This window comes from Nicotiana attenuata, chromosome 5 (genome assembly GCF_001879085.1).
Source record: "Nicotiana attenuata strain UT chromosome 5, NIATTr2, whole genome shotgun sequence".
Lineage (NCBI taxonomy): Eukaryota > Viridiplantae > Streptophyta > Magnoliopsida > Solanales > Solanaceae > Nicotiana > Nicotiana attenuata.
In genome coordinates this window covers 2,095,289-2,095,654 of record NC_031993.1, presented here as the reverse complement: position 1 = coordinate 2,095,654, position 366 = coordinate 2,095,289, and positions in this window count along the sequence as shown.

Genomic DNA, 366 nt, shown 5'->3' with positions numbered 1-366 from the left:
AGCAATACGTTCCTTGGTGGGTGATGAAGGTGGTCTTCTCCTGGTCTTCCTCTTCTATGAGGATCTGGTTATAGCCCGAGTATGCGTCCAGGAAGCTTAGCAGCTCGTGCCCGGCTGTTGCATCGATGAGCTGGTCGATATGAGGAAGCGAAAACGAGTCTTTTGGGCAGGCTTTGTTTAGGTCTGTGAAGTCCACACACACCCGCCACTTTTCGTTCTTCTTTTTCACCATGACCACGTTGGCTACCCATTGGGGATATTTTGACTCCTTGATGGAGCCATTTTCCAACAACTTTTCAACCTCTTCGCGGACTGAGTCGTTTATGGTGGAATTGAATTTCTACCTGATTTGTCTAACCGGGGGGG